Source organism: Manacus candei, unplaced genomic scaffold (assembly GCF_025592945.1).
Source record: "Manacus candei isolate 608988 ecotype Guabito, Panama unplaced genomic scaffold, ASM2559294v1 h1tg000031l, whole genome shotgun sequence".
Lineage (NCBI taxonomy): Eukaryota > Metazoa > Chordata > Aves > Passeriformes > Pipridae > Manacus > Manacus candei.
The window spans coordinates 1876459-1895113 of NW_026138079.1; the positions used below are offsets into that span (position 1 = coordinate 1876459).

An 18655-nucleotide genomic window follows, 5' to 3' on the forward strand; every position below is an offset into this window, starting at 1 on the left:
CTCTTCCCATACTCATTTGCTGACTTCCACCAGGACAGACACCAAGAAGACAATACCCTACAAATCATCTTTGTTTTAAGTTGCTGAAGGGGGGGGTGAAAAAAGGGGGGGAGAAGAAAGAGGGAAGGGGGGAAGGGGAGAGAATATTTGGTCTGTTCTTAATTAAAAGCAGCCGATGACATACAATGATTTGTCTGAAGCACTTCTGAGCTGTACCCATTTGTGTTTACACTTGACAGCTGGACATTCTTTCCTGCCTGTACTGTTTGAACCGTGGCCAACGGTGCAATCATGAAATCTTTGATAGTTGTTTTTTTTTTTTAAATACAAAATTGACCTTTGTCTTCCGGACAAAAAGAGAGGTTAGGGAAGGAAGAGCTATTAGAGAGGTTTGGATTTACTGGGTTGCAAAACAGTGCCTCTGGTCATTTTTGGACTGGCTCTTAAGAGGGTTTGTTCGTGTTCCTCACATCTGCTTATAAAAAGAAATCTTCATCATCATCCTGTGACCCTTTCCTCCCAGAAGATGTTTGGTGTGGGTAGAGAATAAAGCAGAGCATCCATGTATTTATTTCTGCCCTGGGGTTGGGATGCAGAGGGTCTCTGACAAAGTTTTTGCTGTGAACAGGAAGATTCAGGGGAAAAAAAAAATAAATCACAGGTTAAGAAATACATAGACTAAGAAACCCAGAAAAGTTAAATATGAGATATCTGAAACCAGCCTGTCCTGAACTGAGAAGCTGGAAAGTCTTTGTCAAAGCCAAACATGTCCCAGACGCTCCAGAGGTTCTCTCTCTGCAGCCTCCAAAATCGGCGGCTCGTTGCGAATTGAAGCAGTTACCTAAAAAGGAGAGAGAAAGAACATTATTCTAGGCCTTATCCCTGAAGTCTGAACTAAACCACAGAGCTGAGCTGACCCAGATCTCGGCAGCTGTCCCCTGAACTTGCCTGAAGGGGGTTTGGTTGCCAGCTCTGGTCAGATGATGCCGTTACTCAGCAGGGCTGGAGTGCTCCCGCTCGAGCCCGCTCGCCAGAGAGGCTTTTTGCTTCAGAGGCTGGAGCTCAGTCTGAAATCACACAGAGAATAAACAGGAAGGATATATTTAGCTTCTGCAGCTTAGCTCTAGTGGGAAATCTTGACTTTAAAGTCCTGCAGTCATTTTAAAATCTTACCCAGCCCTCACGGTTGCTCTGGAGCTCCCTGGGCTGGACGGGGTGTCTGAGTCCTGCCACCATTCCAGTACTTGTTGTATCTTATGTGGAGATTACAAGGTTAGATTTATTTGTTAATTTAAATATGTTAGCAAAAAGAAACTAAATTTTATTAGCCAGGTTGTGTCAGCACTTAACTGCCTTTAACTGGAGTTAAAGACCGAGACTGAAGTCCCTGCTTTGAACATCCTGGTGTTTTCCTCCTCTACCCTTGAACATCCCACATTTCTGAAAGGAGAGATGGCCAAAGATGTGGAAAAACACCATGTACAACACCAAGCAACGTCCCAGCAATGGTGGGAGGGCACCAAGGCAGAGCAGAACAGTCCCTGTCCCACAGACCTTCACGGGAAATGTTCAAAACTGCCCAGCACTGAAGTCAGTTGGAGTTGTTCCCTGATTAACTTGCACTTTAGACCAAGGCCAAAATGTCCACAAACTTCACTCACACTCTGTTGGCTTTTCCAATTACTCAGTCAAACTTGAGATCTTGGTGAGGAGAAGTCAGATTTTAACTGCTGGTCTCCTGCCCCAGCATTAAAACTTCGCCAATTTTAATGAATCTTCTATTTTGCTCTCATTTTTCTTCAGGGTCCCCAAAATTCCCAGGGAAGATGCCCTGATGACACGTCTGTGAAGCCCCCTCTTTGCTGTAATAGTGATTATTTACCTGCTGCACTAGGACTGGGGTCTTTCCAAAGCTGGAAGGATCGTGGTGCCACCCTGGATTTCTGTGTTACACCTGTCAGAGTTACACTGATTCGTCTGCAAATTGTCTTCCACCCCAGAGATTTGGATTTATATCTTTCTCTCCTTTTCCTCATTATTCCAGCATTCCTAAATTTGCTATTTTTGGGTTCACCACCTTCCACTTGACTGAATTGTCCCCAAACACCACCTACCAGTGTTGTGACTGAGAGGTGATCCTTGAACTGTTCATCAGCAGTTCCAAGCATGGTTATCCTCTAACTGCATTGACTGGTACAGGAGCTCCAGGGAATGTCACCACAGGACCACTTCTGTGAACAAAAATCCCATTCAGAAGGATAAAGGGGAAAAGTTTTTTCTCAGAGCAGAGCCCTTGGGAGGCCTAAACCCTGTAAATGTGCCCGGGGGAAGCAGCATTGTTGGACTTTCTGTCTCTCAGCCATCTACCATAGAATCAGGGAATCACTGAGGTTGGAAAGGAGCTCCAAGATCATCCAGTCCACCCTGTGCCCAATGCCCACCTTGTCCCTTAGCCCAGAGCACTGAGTGCCATGTCTAATCCTTCCTTGGACATCACCACCACCCCCTTGGGCAGCCCCTTCTGAGGCCTGACCACCCTTGCCAGGGAGAAATTCTTCTTGCCCTTTCTAATCCCTTCTAGTTTGACTTCAGCTTCACCAGCTGATTCTCCCCCTCTTCCTCAGGAGGAATATAAGAACATTTTAGAACTGAATCACATCAGAGCTCTTGAGTTTGGTTTCACTGGTGAGGACACCTCAGTTGCCTGCACGTGTGTAAAATCCACTGATCAGGGTCCTCATCTGCCTGTGCCACCTTCCTGAGAGCTGAAGAAGTTCAGGTACTTCTTAGATCAACACTAATTTCAAGTCTCTCACAGCCAGGCCAAGGTCATGAGGCACAAAATCAAGGTCAACAAACAAGCCAAACTCAGCATGTGCCACTCCAGCTGGGACCCTCAGCCCTGACAGGGAGGGGATTTATACCACAGTTATGCCCTGAGCAGGTGGACCCGATGAGCAACGGGATGAGTCAATCCATGAGGGGTTCAAGGGGATTCCCTGGATAGCACTGAATCACCAATCACCAATCCCGTGAAATAATTTCCACAGCAAACAGTTGGGAACAAACAGTTAAAGCAGCAACGGGAGGATTTGGGTTCAGCATTAATCTCTTGGGCCACTGCTGAGTCACACCCCAGACCGGAGGGGAGAAGTGGATGTCACAGCTGGATGTGTTCAGTCAGGAAAGAAATCAAAGCTGTGATCAGTTCCCGGCTCGTAATGTTTGTTTGTAGTTCATTATTGTATTTATGTTCACCCCTGTGAAGAGCCTACAACCATCAGCAGGGCTGGCCTGGCAGGGAAGGGCTTATCAGCACCTCTAATGGGACACAAATGTGCAGGACCCTCCTCGGTGGGCTGCTGAGAAACCCCTGTGGTTAATCACAAAATCACAGAGTGGGTTGGGTTGGAAGGGACATGGAAGATCATTCAGTTCCAAACTCCCCTGCCATGGGCAGGGACACCTTCCACTAGCCCAGGTTCTCCAAGTTTATCCAACCTGGCCTTGGACACTTCCAGGGATCCAGGGGTAGCCACAGCTTCTCTGGAAATTCCATTCCAGCCCCTCCCCACCCTCACAGCCAGGAATTCCTTCCCAATACCCCATCTATCCCTGCCCTCTGGCAGTTTAAAACTATTCCCCCTTGTCCTTTTTATCTGTCCCTATAAAAAGTCCCTCTCCCTGCCTTTTATAACCCTTTTAGGCCCTGGAAGGGGCTCTGAGGTCCCCCTGGATCCTTCTCCTCTCCGGGCTGAACACTCCCAGCTCTCCCAGCCCGTGTTTATATGTCACAAACTCCTGTGTTAAAACAGCTCAGCTTGACCTGTTTCCTGGGGTTTGTGAGGAAGGAGGGTGAAGACAAGGAGAGAACCGTGTGAGAGGAGATGGTGGCCCACAGCATTCCCCATGGGAGAAGGCCTGGCCTAGGCCGGTGCCGCAGGGACACCGAGGGCAGCCAACCTCAGGCACCCCATTGACACCCCTCAGCTCCACAGGGACTGCTCAGGATGGGCTCCAAATCCGTGGTGTGTGCAGGGATCACAGGGATGGCCTTTGGGGAAGCAGCAGATCAGTACACAAAGGTGTTGCCTGGGCTTGGGGTCACCATCGTTCACAGAATCCCAGAATGTGCCGAGCCGGAAGGGACCCGCCGGGATCATCCAGCCCAACCCTCAGCCCTGCACAGGACAGACCCAAGAGTCACATTCTGTGCCCCAGAGGATCATCCAAACCCTCCTGGAGCTCTGGCAGCCTTGGGGCTGTGCCCACTGCCCTGGGGAGCCTGGGCAGTGCCCAACCACCCTCTGGGGGAAGAACCTTTCCCTGAGATCCAACCTAAAACTCCCCTGTCCCAGCTCCAGCCCTTCCCTGGGCCCTGTCCCTGGTCCCCACAGAAATCAATTCCTGCTCCTCCTGTTCCCCTCCTGAGGACGCTGTGAGCAGACCCTGTGCCTCTGCACTAAACCCAACCTTCCCCAACACATGAGGATCAGTGACCAAAGCCCCATTTTAAAGCCCAAACAGGTTAACTGAGGGGATTTGCCCCTTTTTCCTGTAGCCTGACAACGCTCACCCAAAGCACCACATCAACAAACTCCCAGCAGGCCGTGCTGAATTATCCAATTCAAACCAGAGACGTGGCTTATTGTGTTTAACTCTTATTAAATCAGCTCCTTCAGCTTCTTTAGGGCTCTGCCGGTTGACAGCGGTCAAGGATGTGCTGTGAGCTCCCTAGGAAGTTGCCTGCTCCTAAGTGCAAACACATTCCCTGCTAAGAGTTCACTCAAAAACTCACACAGGACCCCTACAATCCCCTGCTGCTGTTCAGGCTGGAAAACCAAGGTATTAAGCATGTAAAAATGAAGAAATAAAAATGCACATTTTTAGCTGAGCTAGATTTCCATGTCCCCTCCTTTTAGGAGTATTACATCAACACCTGCTAGTTTTGCTCTAGTCATCATTTCCATCAGAAACTTACTGTTCCAGGGGTTTTATAACTCGTAAAACTTTTACAAGTCAGACAAAACGTGCTGGAGGAAAAAGCTGATGTTTCAGGTCTCGGGGCTGGAATGCCTTTTTATGTGCAACAAATGTAAGGGAGAATAATGGCTGTAATGGCTTTTGTTATATTTAGAAGGAGGAAGAACTGCAAAGATAATCAGAAATCAAAGTATTTAATGATTAATTTTACACAAGGAATCTGGGCAACCCTCACAAAATGTCTGTCAACTGATAGCAAATAAACCAGCGGGGAAATTCTCATCCTTCCTTTCCAAAAAGCACTTAAGCACATACTTAAGTCCATCCTTGCTGCAGAAGACATTGGAGTGTGTATGAAAAGCCCTCTTGGAGCAGCATTTCTTCCCTCATTTTGTGTGTGAACCCAAGGTTTGTCCCGCTCGGCTTCATTACTAATGCTCTGGAAATTACTCACGGCCATAAATATTTGTGAGAGCGGGGCCTCAGCGAGGAGCTGTGTCTATATGAGGAATCGTGGCCAAATTATGCCATTCTAGAGGAAAATGCTCCCAGACTGGCTGTCTCCACTGGAGAGCTGTTACAACACAGCCCAGAGTTGGCCCAGCTGGCAGGAGCCAAGTGCATGCCCATGGCACGAGGTCACATCTCCGAGGGGTTGGATGCAGCTCCTGGGAATGCGTCTCCAGATGAACCCTGGGAAGGAAAAAAAAAGTACTTCTGTGGTCGACAACTGCTTGGAGAGGAACAAAAAACTTCTTTCAACTGCTCTGGCCGTGTTTACAAACAGGGGGTTGGGGTTCTCTGGGCTGTTGGGAGCATGAAATCCCAACAAGGAAACTCTGAAGGTCCTCAGCAAAACGCTGAGGGATTCCAGGGGGTGAGGGAATGTCACCTCGACTCAAAGTGGACAGGAAAGGATTTCCAATGAAATTTTGACTTCTTCCAGAGGTTGGTGCCCTCTCAGAGCCTTCCTGCAGCTGAGACATCCCCTGGTGAGACCCCAGGAAAATGAAAGGAAAATTCTCTGTTTTCCTATGAAAACAGGCTGAGAAAGTTGGAGCGGTACAGCCTGGAGAAGAGAAGGCTCCAGGGAGACCTCAGAGCACCTTCCAGGGCCTAAAGGGCCTCCAAGAGAGCTGGAGAGGGACTGGGGACAAAGGATGGAGGGACAGGACAAGGGGGAATGGCCTTAAGCTGAAGGAGGGCAGGGTTAGATGGGATATTGGAAAGGAATTCCTGGTTGAGAGGGTGGGGAGGGTCTGGGATAGAATTCCCAGAGAAGCTGTGGCTGCCCCTAGATCCCTGGAAGTGTCCAAGGCCGGGTTGGACAGGGTTTGGAGCAACCTGGGCTGGTGGAAGGTGTCCCTGCCCATGGCAGGAGGTGGCACTGGATGGGCTTTAAGTTCCCTTCCAACCCAAACCACTCTGTGATTCCATGTTTTCCCTGGAGCACAAGGACACTTCACACTCTTCAAAGGCTCCTGAGCTGAAAAATTCCCAGCTTTTATTGGAACACTCTGTGCAAAGGCACCTTAAATCTGCCAGGTTTGGGGTTCACTTCCCTTAAAAAATCATTTGCTCCTCCCTCTCTGTGGGATCCTGTCACACAAACACACACCTTGGTGTCACCAGCCAGTGGTGACAGAGCTGGGGGAAAAAGATGAACCTAGAGCAGATCTGTCCCTCAAAGAGGACTGTGAGGCTTCACTGTGGATCTGAGGACATCAGAGTTTCTGAAACACTTTGCTCCATTCTTCTTTGAAGTCTTATGGACCATCCCTGAGGTTTTTTCCCTCACAGAGTCATCAGGCCTTGGAATAAGTGTCCCAGGGAGGTGGTGGAGTCCCTGTGTCTGGGAGTGTCCCAGAGGTGTCTGGATGTGGCCCTTGGGGACATGGATTAGGGGTGATCCTGGTGGTGCTGGGGTGACTGGATGAGCTTGAAGGTCTCTTCCAACCTGATAATTCTGTGAGTTTTTGATTTCCTCAGCATTTTGAAGACCTCAGGACTGTGTTTTCACAGCTGCCTTGACTTCTCACCTGTATTTCCATACCTGGAGCACCTTATACAGACCTTACAAATGGGTTACAACGAAAATATTGGATGGCAAGAAAAGCAAATAAGAAATAAAACCTGTAGGGATGATCCCAACCCCATCCAACTTATTCCTCCATTCTGGGGGTGGGAGATGCAACTTTTAGTGCCTTCAGGATTCACTTGTCCTTTCAATTCCTTACAAAGCCCACTGAAGAAAACAGAAAATCCCAACACTGAAGGTGAGCACAAACCTTTTGGCACTTCTGAACACCGAGGAAAAACCCTCTTTCCTGTTTTACAGCCCACGTGCAAAATTCCAGCTGCAGTCACTGGCTTTTATGGGAATGTTACCAACCCTTTGGGATCATGGGAAGCTCAGGAAAGGCTCTTTACCAGGAAAGATGTTTATGGGCACTGCTCTTCTCCTCCTTGGGAGCTGCCAACCAGCCCTCCAGCCCCCTGAGCTGATTTTTGGGGGGCTCTCTCCAGCTTCCTTCCGTTGGAGGAGCAGCTGATGCTGTTTCTGGGCAAACAGCCACGGCTGAGATGTTTGTGTTCCAGGGGCTGCAGCTGCCTGGGCTCCCCAGCCTCCCATCCCGGGGAAAAACAGCTTCCTGACTCCTCTGAGCTCCAACTTGCCTCTTTTTTGGCTGTTAATTTTCAGGAAATAGGTACTGTTTGACTTCCAGGTGGGAAGGTTCCCAGCTGATCCCTCCGCTCCAGTTCCTCCGACGCAACAAGTGGCGTCTTCCTCCTGTTTTTTGATCCCTGTGATGGATCCAGTGATTCTCCCTCATGACATTCAGAGCTTTGAAAAGCAAAATCAGGAGAGCTCTGCAGAGGGACCTGGGCAGGCTGGATCCATGGGCTGATTCCAACGGGATGAGGTTCAACCAGGTCAAGGGCCGGGTCCTGCCCTTTGGCCACAACAACCCCCGGCAGCTCCAGGCTGGGCCAGAGGGGCTGGAGAGCAGCCAGGCAGGAAGGGAGCTGGGAGTGGGGATGGACAGGGAGCTGAACAGGAGCCAGAGTGTGCCCAGGGGGACAAGAGGGCCAATGGATCCTGGCCTGGCTCAGGAACAGGGTGGCCAACAGGTCCAAGGAAGTGATTCTTGCCCTGGACTCAGCGCTGGTGAGGCCACCCCTGGAGTGCTGTGTCCAGTTCTGGGCCCTCAGCTCAGGAAGGACATGGAGGGGCTGGAGCAGGTCCAGAGGAGAGCAACGAGGCTGGGGAAGGGACTGGAGCACAAGTGCTGTGAGGAGAGGCTGAGGGAGCTGGGGGGGCTCAGCCTGGAGAAGAGGAGGCTCAGGGGAGACCTCCTCACTCTCTGCAACTCCCTGACAGGAGGGGGGAGCCAGGGGGGGGTTGGTCTCTTTTCCCAGGCAACCATCAGCAAGACAAGAGGGCTGGGTCTGCAGCTGTGCCAGGGGAGGGTTAGGTTGGAGATTAGAAAGAATTTCTTTGCAGAGAGGGTGCTCAGCCATTGGAATGGGCTGCCCAGGGAAGGGGTGGATTCTCCATCCCTGGAGGTGTTTAAGGACAGACTGGATGTGGCATCAGTGCCATGGGCTGGGAACCACAGCGGGGTTGGATCAAGGGTTGGACTTGATGGTCTCGGAGGTCCCTTCCAACCCAGCTGATTCTTTGATTCTCTGATTCTCTGATTCTATGATTCTATGATTCTATGATTCTGTGATTCTATGATTATTCAGGGTTCCTAAGAAGCAGAGAGTGTGCAACCAGTTGGGCTGAATGGAACAACACCAAGAGAAAATTTATCTCCCCGCGTTATCCCGTGATTTCAAATCCCTGTTGGCAGAACTTCCCCTCAGGAGCTGGAATTTTGAGCTGCAAGGATTCAGCAGCAGAGGAACTGGTGTGTGCGTGGATGTGTGTGAGTGCCTGCACCACATGGATCCATGTTCAGGCAGTTTTCCACTCCAAGCACTCAGAGGAAATGAAAACCTGATTTTTTTTCAAAGCTTCCACCGCAAAATGAAACTTCCTTAAGGTGGTTGCTGCTTGATGTCCTGGGAAATTACTTCTAATTTAGGGGGGTTTTTGAGTTTTATTTTTGATTTTTAAATTCAAAATACCTTGTTTTGGAACAGCTGGGCTGTGGTGGGAAACACAACTATCCATTGGGGGTAGGAGCCAGGTGAGAGGGAATTAAAGGACATTAAACAGAAATAAGGGATTTTCAGTTCCTCTGGGTGTGTCCATCTACTTTTATCCTAGAAGGAATCTCCTTATCATAATTTATTGTGCTATTTTTCTTTTTAAATTTAAAATATCTTGTTTTTCCTTAAGGAGTTTGGTGCTTTATGTTCTGGCAAATAACTTCTCAGATAGTTTTTTCCCAATTTTTTCTCTTTGGAAATCCAAAATATCCTGTCCATAAAGTGGAAAGGAAGCAGAGTTTGAGGCAGCAAAACACAACTTCAGATTTTTTTTTCCGTTTTCAGAGCAGCATAAAGCCTGGGAGGAGTTGGATTGGATGATCCTTGAGGGTCCCTTCCAACACAGAATCTGGGAAAAGTCACATCCCACCCCCACTGATCCCCCTGGGAATGTGCCACTGGCTTCCCTGGCATGGAAAATCCACCTAAGGAACACAAACTCATTGGTTTGACCATCATAATTATTATTATTAATGATGTTTTATTGGTATTAGCCTGGATCCCCTCTCTGTCCCAGTTCAAAGGGGTGATCTTGCCCCAATGTATAATGCTAAAACAAAGCTTAATAAGCATTCTAGACTTAGAACTAGTTCTAAATCTAAGTCTAGACTGCTCAGAATAGTGTTTCTTCACAAAAGAATTTGGAGGGCTAAAGAAAATTTCAACTATTTGGTGCTGCAGCACCAGATGATTCAATATCCAAGAGAAAAACATCGTCCTCTTTGGCATCAGGATCTCTAAATTCAGGCTGAGAGGCTGGAAGGGGAAAAATTGTTGTAGTCAAAAATCACAGAAGGAATAATAATAATAAAAAAAAGGCCTTTTAAATGTGCTCAAAATTTAACTTGGCTGGAAATGAAACAAAAAGAGCAGAGCACAAAAGAGAGAAATCAGAAATGGAAAAGCTCGAAGGAAATATTCCTCAGTCACGGGTGGGCAAGGCCAAGCTGTGAACACACCAGGAGGAATTTGGGATCCTGAAGCAAAAGGGAGTTCCTGATTTATAAGGAATAAAAAATTCACGTGCTGAGAGAGGGATGAATGAACGAATTCATCAAATGGATTCCTGGGGGGGAAACAACAAATTCCAGGCAGCTGCCCCTGCCTGACGCCCAGGGAGCAGGAATCACTCGGGGTCTTTGGCCTCACTAATTCATTCAATTAAGTTAATAATGATGAACTCTCAGGGAATAATCCCATTTCTCTCAGAAAAATAGGATTAAGCCCAATGGCCAGTATGAAGCCAAGCTTGCTTAGGTGGGTGATGGCTCTGGATGTCAGAGGATACCCAATAATCTCTTTACAGGGGGAGTTCCTGGACATGGAGGAGTTGCCTGGATGCAGCTGTTCCCTGCAGCAGCATTTTCCCCCTTTTTTTTAGTTTATTGCTTTATTAGTTCATCATCCCCACTGAAGAAGCCACAGGGCCCATTGTCTGGTTTCCCAAAAAATCATTTTTCAGAGCGTTTCCTCCTGTCTGAAATAAGGTGAATATTTAAAGAGGATATTGTGGAATATCCTGAGCTGGGAGGGACCCACAGGGATGATCCAATTCCAACTCCTGGCCCTGCCCAGGACACCCCAACAATCCCACCCTGTCTCTCAGAGAGCACTGTCCAAATGTTCATCCAGTTTGGCTTTTTCCCTCTTTTTTTCATTGGACAGGGCTTGGAGCAACCTGGGATAATGGAAGGTGTCCCCGCCCGTGGCAGGGGGTGGCACTGGATGATCCCTGAGGTCCCTCCCAAGCCAAGCCATTCTGGGATTCCATGATCCTTTCCTTAGGAAATGAGGCCAAAATCTTCTCGCCCAGTTCCTGCTCTCCCACCCCACAAAGTCCCTTTTTCTGGACTTATTCTCTCCCTCACCCCACCCAGGAACTTCCCATGGAGACTGTGCTCCAGGGAATGTTGTGCTCCCTGTGCCAACCCTCTGTTGAACCCCCACACTGGGTCCTATTCCCTGTTCCATGCCAGCTCCTTGTCCACACTGATGGGAAGAGGCCTCTCCCTCATTCTTGTGGCATCACAGAACACCCTGAGTTGGAGGGACCCCCAAGGCTCATCCAGTCCAACTCCAGACACCCCAACACTCCCCCCTGTCCCTCAGAGCATTGTCCAAACCCTCCTGGAGCTCTGGCAGCCTTGGGGCCGTGCCCACTGCCCTGGGGAGCCTGGGCAGTGCCCACCACCCTCTGGGGGAAGAACCTTGTCCTGAGATCCACCCTGAGCCTGCCCTGTCCCAGCTCCAGCCCTTCCCTCATACTCAACAGCAGCACAGTAATCTTTGGGTTTATCCAACACTTCCATGGATGGGGAGTCCAAAACCTCGCTGGGCAACCTATCCCAGTGCCCTTCATCCGTCACTCATCATCCCAAACACCAGGAGAGTGGGAGCTTTCCTCCTGCATCCCCTCCACGAGACTGAGCTGATGGTCTGGAGTCTGGAGTGGCAGCATCAGCACCAGCCCCTGCTCCCAGTATTCCCTTGGGGTTTGTTTTTTCTGGGAAGCTGCTTTTCCTCCCCACTGATGACCTCCCCAGCCACTGGTGCAGGATGAGGGAAGGGAGAGCGTGGAGGGACTCGTGCTCTTCTCCAGTGTGGAAGTGGCTCCGTGCTCCTTAGGACAGGAGGAAAATTGGGATGCATCACAAGCAGAGTGGACAGCAGGGTGAAGGAGGGGATTCTGCCCCTCTGCTCTGGTGAGATCCCACCTGGAATACTGTATCCAGCCCTGGTGCCTCCAATATAAGAAGGATGTAGAACTGGTGGAGCGAGTCCAGAGGAGGTCACAAAGTTCCTGAGGGGACTGGAGCACCTCCCCTATGGAAACAGGATGGGAGAGCTGGGGGTGTTCAACCTGGAGAAGGGAAGGTTGTGTGGAGACCTCAGAGCACCTTCCAGGGCCTGAAGGGGCTCCAGGGAAGCTGGAAAAGGACTGTTCATCAGGAACTGCCCTGACAGGACAAGGGGGAATGGGTTCAAATTTCCAGAGGGCAAGGTTAGATGGGATATTGGGAGGGAATTCCTGGCTGGGAGGATGGGGAGGGGCTGGGATAGAATTCCCAGAGAAGCTGTGGCTACCCCTGGATCCCTGGAAGTGTCCAAGGCCAGGTTGGATGGGGCTTGGAGCAACCTGGACTGGTGGAAGGTGTCCCTGCCTATGGCAGGGGTTGGAATGAGATGATCCTTTAGGTCCCTTCGACCCAAACCATTCCATAACTCCATGAAATGACTCCCAAAGGACAGGAGTGTGTTCTTTGATCCCACAGCTCAGCAGGAACACCTGAGATGGGGCCGTTGAGGAGGGTTTTGGGGTCACAGGGTTTGCAGGCGGATCTGGTGTCACCAGCAGTGTCATAAGGAGAACACACCTACCAGAAACTGGAGCGTGGGGGTGAAGTCACCGAGGGAAAGGATGACTGCAGAGGGGCCTTTGAGGGATCTGTGAGGATCCTCAGCATGTGTGCCTCACACCCAGCCTCCCACCCTCTGCTCAGGGACCTCACAGTCATTCCTTCCCACCAAACCCCTCAGGGACGGTGGAGAAAACCTCAGTGACCTCTGAGTGGGGGTTGGTGTCCCTCAGCCCCTGTGGAGCACAGGAGTCCATCCTTCCTGAGAAATATCCTGCAGTTTTCTGGCCTTTCCCTGCTTCCTCCCCTGTAACTCCTTCTTCCCTACAAGGGGAGGATTATTGGGGTGTCCTGGACACCCTTGAATGATCCCTGTGGGTCCCTCCCACTCAGGACATCCCATGATTTTCTCTTCTCTGAGCATGTGAACAATTCCTTTGAAACCAACACTGAATTAATCATGGCAATTAATTTATTTGCTTGCTAAAATAAATGATAATCATTTGGTTGTGAATTAATTACAGCAGTTAATTTATTTGCTTATTAAAATAAATGATAATCGTTTGGTGGTTTATTCTTGCCCTTGCTCTCTGCCTTCACCAGCACAAGAGCATCACTCAGGGCTGCCACAGAGCTCCAGCTCTCCCTCACCCCCTCCCAGAGCTGCCTGGAGGTTCTTACTCAGAGGTTCTGATTTCCAAAGCAGCTTTGGGGGGGTTTCTCTCAGCTCAGCCCACGACAAGAGCTGTAAATTGAGCCCCAAAGGCTCCGTGACACCATCCCTGGGACTCTGCACCACCTGCAAGGTTTTCTCCTCCAGAGCAACCCCTTCCAGCTCCTTCCTGGGTTCCTGTTTCTCACCAGTAAAAGCAGCAGTGCTGAGCTGCCAGCAGCTGACTCAAAAAATAAAATTAATAAATGAAAGGAATCCAGTATTATATTAAAAAAAAAAAGAGAAAAAAAAGAAAAAAAAAAGTGAAAAAGCAAAGGAAAATCAGCCCAAAGCAGCTGGGAAAATCCTCCCTTTTGACTCAGGGGCTGACTCCCACTTCCAGTGGGACTTTTCTCAGAGGCTACTGATGGTCCACATTGGTCTTTTTGCCCTCACCCCACCCCACTCCTCCCTCTCAGCTCATCGGGCTCTTGGGTGGTTGTCACCCCTGTGGGTTTGGCTTGGTGACATCATGGAGATGTCAGGCAGCCCCTGCACTGGCAAATTTGGAAGCAAATATAAGGTCACACTTCAGTCACTCCCAGGACAGGAGCTGGAGGGCTGGAAAGGAGGAAAAGCCTGGAGGGAAGGGAGGTGGGAGTTCAGAGAGTTCAGGAAGGGTCATTTTAATGTGTGGGTTCATTCCTTCCTGAATTTTAAATTGAAATTATTATCTTTTTGAACCTTTCTGCGCTGAGAATTTCTCTGCCCTCACCTTTCCCTCCCTTTTTACAGTCCCTTTCCACATCTGCTGGCGTGGGGAAGATTTACAACCACGAGGAACTGGAAAATAACCCCTGTGCCCACCAACACATCCTACACGGGACATTCCTCCCCAGAACATTTCCCTGGGGATGGTGGGACCTGAATGATACCCTCAAAGCACAACCCTACCATGGTCTCACTGAAACCCTTTGGAAAATTCCATTCTTGGAGCCTGAGGGCAGATTTTGTCCCGTTCTGTTGGGAATGTCCCAAACACGACGATTCGATCGGAAGGCCCGGTTGGGATCACACCGAGGTGCCTTTTCCCAGACATCCAACGGGACAAACAGCGAGTTCCATCGAAGTCATGGAAGGATTTGGACATCCTGTGCAGAGGTGGCCAAGTGGAAAAAGCCTGTCTAGCCTCAGAGCCAGCCAGGAGCCACATTCCTGTCGGGAGCCCAGAGCATGTTCAAGAAGTTCAGGGAGGAGAAACGAAAACCTGTTGCTGGCCCAAAACTGGAGCTGTTTGCCTGGGAATGGAAAGCTGAGTCATCTGTCCTGCAGGGGTTTGCCCAGGCCTTTGGTCTCTCCATCTGTCTGATCTGCTTCTTCAGTTTTTCCATTCCCTTTCCCTACCTTCTTTTCCAGGGGCTCGGATAGAAAAGTGTTGGCTTTCCATGGTGACATCACCAGTTACACAATTCCCAGTGCTTTGCTCCTCACTTTTGGAAGGGGGGTTGAGGGGGGAACTGATGCTTTCCAGTAACATTCTCATCCCAAGGGACACGTGGAAATATTTGGGAAGAGAACAATTTTTAAGCATCGCTCTGGTGCAAAACCAGCTCTCACCCTCCCTCTCCCTTTACCAACAGCTGCTGCATCCAGTTCCTATAATTAAGAGGGAATTAGAGGTTCCTTTATGGGACATCATCCAATATATCTGTTATATTCCTAATTCATCAAGAAATAAGGTGTTAGCAGGCTGAAGCTCTTGGCAGAGCCCTGTATCCTCTATCCACTTGTGTCTGGCTGCTGGATGTGACTCAGTAGATGGAGGTGAGGTGACATCACCCCTAAAGGGAAACACATGATGAAGTGAAGGTTCAAGGATTTTCAGCTTCAGCTAATAAAATATCCAGACAAAGAGGATTAGCTGTGTTTGCAGGAAAAGAGTGTTTGCCTCTGTCAGGATAGCCCGGGGAGAATAAACTACATCCTATTGCTTCCTTCAGCCACCAGTTTCTTGTCAGACCAGGAAAAAGAAAAATAGGAGAGAAAAAAAAATAGGAGAAAAAAAAAAGAGGAAAAAAAAAAGAGAAAAAGAAACCAGCTGTCTTTCAAATAAATGTAGCCATTGCCTCAGTCAGGGCTTTGAAATCAGACACATTTTCTGGGTTCTGTCCCAGATTTGGATTTCCTTTCCTTAAAGACAGAGCTAGACAAAACAAAAGTTGTTTTAGTAGCTTAACAAGAGGATCAGCACGAACAAGTCTGTGCTACCCAGAGACTGAGCTGCTGCTGCTGCTCTTTTGCCTCGTCCTGGGCAGCCCCAAATCCCAGCTCTGCTTTGGCTACTTATCCAGCTCCCAGTGTTTAAGGCTCTAGGCAGGAATGCCAACATTCCCACACGGCTGATGAAGGGAAGAGAGGAAGCAGGACCCTTAAAACCCCATCCCTGGAAGTGTCCAAGGCCAGGTTGGATAAACTTGGAGCAACCTGGGCTAGTGGAAGGTGTCTCTGCCCATGGCAGGGGGTGGAATTGGGTGATCTTTAAGGTCTCTCCCAACCCAAACCATCCTGTGATTCCATGATCTCTGAGCCCACAGACATGAGGATGCACTGGTGACCATTCCTGGCCAACCCCACTCTTGAGGAGTAAAACAAGGTGGCCCAGGAGCAGCAGGAGATCTCAGACCGTGGCACAAATGACACTGGGTGGATGCAAGGCCAGTTGTCCATCCTGGAGATGGGCAGCAAATGGTTTTTGGGAAAATCTCACGTCTAATCTAAACCTCCCCTTCCTTCAGGAATGGCCTAGAGCTGGAGGAGGGCAGGGCTAGGTTAGATATAAGGAAGAAATTCCTTCCTGTGAGGGTGGGGAGGCCCTGGCCCAGGTTGCCCAGAGAAGCTGTGGCTGCCCCTGGATCCCTGGAAGTGTCCAAGGCCAGGTTGGATGAAGCTCTGAGCAACCTGGGCTGCTGGAAAGTTTCTAAATCTTCTGAAGATTCTAAAACGTGGTGGAACACAAACCAGGATCTTTCCAAGCAGCTTCCCAGGTGCAGTGGCTGGTTGTTGAAGCTGTTGGGCAGGATCACAAGAGGGAAAAGCCTAAGCCTGGCTTTGTTAGTGCTGGTTCTGTGCTGACAAGGCCTGGCCTGGAGCTCCCACAGACACAGGAGCAGATCCAGGGGCTCAGGGCTGGACTCAGATCCCACTCAGGGTGAGCTGCGGGGCTGATGCCACCCCTGCACCCCTGGCATGTGTCACTTGGACTCATCTCTGTGCTGTCCTTGTGCAGAGCAGTGAAAATCAGCTTTGTTAATATTTTCCTGCCCCGAAACTTCCCACCTGCAGGAAGGGGGTTGGAGCAGAGACAGCAGGGAACAACCACACTTGGTTTAGTCCAGGAAGTCTTGGGGTGTCCCCAGGCCCAGGTACGTGGGTGAGTTTTGCCTTGGTGATTCAGGCTCCTCACTTTGCACCTTTTTCACCTCTCCACCCTCCAGCTTTCTGAGCTGGAGCACGAAAACCCCTCCTGTGAAAGGCCGTTCACCTCGTGTCTCTCCACAGCACAAGCCACAGCTGGGGGAAGCCAAAGCCTTCCAGCCTGATGCAGGGTGAGATTGTTACAGCTCCTGGCAGCTGAGGTTTAGAAAAGAAACACAACTGCACAAAACCCCAAACCTCCAAAAAAGCCCCAGAAACACTGAGCAGAGCGAGGCTGAGCCGCTCTGTTCTCACGGTGGGGAGGGAACCGCCGGTACTGCAGCAGTTTGGGCAGCTGCTGCCAGGATTTAAAGAACAAATAAATAGTGGGAAGGCTCTGAGAGCTGTCACTCCTTAGTTCTGTGGCTGGCACCTGGGTTTTTTAGCTTTCACTTGTCCAGGTGAATTTTTTATTCACCTGTCCAAGTAGAGCTGGAGAGCAGAGAGAACTGACCCTCCTCCTCTGGGTTCCCAGTAAAGGCAACCCTGCAAAATCACAGAATCATGGAATCAACCAGGTTGGAAAAGACCTCCGAGATCATCAAGTCCAACCCTTGATCCAACCCCACTGTGGTTCCCAGCCCATGGCACTGATGCCACATCCAGTCTGTCCTTAAACACCTCCAGGGATGGAGAATCCACCCCCTCCCTGGGCAGCCCATTCCAATGGCTGAGCACCCTCTCTGCAAAGAAATTCTTTCTAATCTCCAACCTAAACCTCCCCTGGCACAGCTGCAGACCCAGCCTTCTTGTCTTGCTGATGGTTCCTGGGAAAAGAGACCAACCCCCCCTGGCTCCCCCCTCCTGGCAGGGAGTTGCAGAGAGTGAGGAGGTCTCCCCTGAGCCTCCTCTTCTCCAGGCTGAGCCCCCCCAGCTCCCTCAGCCTCTCCTCACAGCACTTGTGCTCCAGTCCCTTCCCCAGCCTCGTTGCTCTCCTCTGGACCTGCTCCAGCCCCTCCATGTCCTTCCTGAGCTGAGGGCCCAGAGCTGGACACAGCACTCCAGGGGTGGCCTCACCAGTGCTGAGTCCAGGGCAGGAATCACTTCCTTGGACCTGTTGGCCACCCTGTTCCTGAGCCAGGCCAGGATCCATTGGCCCTCTTGTCCCCCTGGGCACACTCTGGCTCCTGTTCAGCTCCCTGTCCATCCCCACTCCCAGCTCCCTTCCTGCCTGGCTGTTCTCCAGCCCCTCTGGCCCAGCCTGTAGCACTGCATGAGGTTGTTGTGGCCAAAGGGCAGGACCCGGCCCTTGGCCTTGGGGAACCTCATCCTGTTGGAATCAGCCCATGGATCCAGCTTGTCCAGGTCCCTCTGCAGAGCCCTCCTGCCTTCCAGCTGATCAACACTCCCCCAGCTTGGTGTCATCTGCAAATTTGGTGATGATTCACTCGATCCCCTCCTCCAGATCATCAATAAAGACATTAAACAGGACTGGGCCCAGCCCTGATCCCTGGGGACCCCACTGGTGACCAGCCAACAACTGGATTGTTCCTCTATATTTTGTATTAAATTTATGTACAAACTTTGGTCACTGGTTTAATCCATTTTAAAATGCTTGTAGGCCTTCATTTAACTTTCCCACTTCTGCATTTATGTCTCCCATGTTTTGACATCTGTCACAAGTCTCACATGGCACTGCAGAGCAACTTTATCTCAGGCCAGTGTGCAATTAAATCTTCTGTGTCATTAGGCCCTGGAGGAGCTTTTAGTTTTCCATTTATTGGGGAGAAGCTTCTCTTCCCCATTCCCTGGTCTCACAGAGGAAAAGAAACATGTATGCAATGATGGGAGAAGGGGGAATGGCTTTAAAGTGAAAGAAAGTAGATTTTTATTGGATGTTAGGAGGAAATCCTTCCCTGTGAGGGTGGGAAAGCCTTGGAAAAGTTTTCCTGGAGAAGCTGTGGTTGCTCCATCCAAGGCCAGGTTGGACTTGGAAAAACCTGGGCTAGTGGAAGATATCCCTGCCTGTGGC

The 18655-nt window shown here is 50.0% G+C and overlaps 1 long non-coding RNA gene across 1 annotated transcript in view; it reads left to right on the forward strand.

Annotated features, from left to right (window-relative positions):
• The first annotated feature begins 7896 nt into the window (after positions 1–7896).
• Positions 7897–18655, forward strand: part of LOC127472706 (uncharacterized) — a 198655-nt gene continuing 187896 nt past the window's right edge. Inside the window, exon 1 of the long non-coding RNA XR_007905115.1 lies at positions 7897–8115. This is a non-coding gene — a long non-coding RNA (uncharacterized LOC127472706). The remainder of the gene's footprint in view (positions 8116–18655) is intronic.